Raw genomic sequence first — 915 nt, forward strand, 5'->3', positions numbered from 1 at the left:
GTCATTTCTGGTGAGCCGCCAACCACACCCCAGGCCCTCTGCTCCCCGGCCGGCCTTTGCCCCCGTTATCTCCGGGTGTGGCTGGCCGGGAAGGCGGCTGAAGCGCTCACCCATGTGTCCTAGGCCCCACACTGCACCCAGACCAGCGATTCTCCTCCCTCCCAAGGGCTTCCCCAGCTCCCTCCCCAGCCTGGTGGGGAGCCCAGCAGGGGGCGCTCTCCCCTTAGGCGCCAGGGCGGCGCTAGGGGGCGCTGTTGCTAAAGGGGGCCCGGGGGCTGCAGGAGCCACGTGACTGTCCCCCCCCCCCGCGGGCCTGGGGCGCCTGTGGCCACACTGAGCATGCGCACGCGGGCCGAGCCTGCGCAGCGACCTCGGCTGACGCCACTGCCCTTCTCCCTGCCCGCCCTTGCGCCCGGGGCGGGGGGAGGGGTCCGGCAGCCGGAGGCGGGGTCAGGAGGGGGCAAACTCCGGGTGGGGGGGGGGCATTCCCTCTGTGCCACGTCCAGTCGCCAGGGGGCGCTGGGCTGCAGGGACCAGGGGGGGGCAGCAGGGGGCGCTGGGCTGCAGGGACCGGGGGGGGCAGCAGGGGGCGCTGGGCTGCAGGGACCGGGGGGGGCAGCAGGGGGGCGCTGGGCTGCAGGGACCGGGGGGGGGCAGCAGGGGGGCGCTGGGCTGCAGGGACTGGGGGGAGGGCAGCAGGGGGGCGCTGGGCTGCAGGGACTGGGGGGGGCAGCAGGGGGCGCTGGGCTGCAGGGACCGGGGGGGGCAGCAGGGGGGCGCTGGGCTGCAGGGACCAGGGGGGCAGCAGGGGGGCGCTGGGCTGCACAGAGCAGGGGGGGGCAGCAGGGGGCGCCGGGTAGCAGGGACTGGGGGGGGCAGCAGGGGGCGCTGGGCTGCAGGGACCGGGGGGGGGCA

Source organism: Lepidochelys kempii, chromosome 28 (assembly GCF_965140285.1).
Source record: "Lepidochelys kempii isolate rLepKem1 chromosome 28, rLepKem1.hap1, whole genome shotgun sequence".
In the NCBI taxonomy this organism is placed as follows: Eukaryota; Metazoa; Chordata; order Testudines; family Cheloniidae; genus Lepidochelys; species Lepidochelys kempii.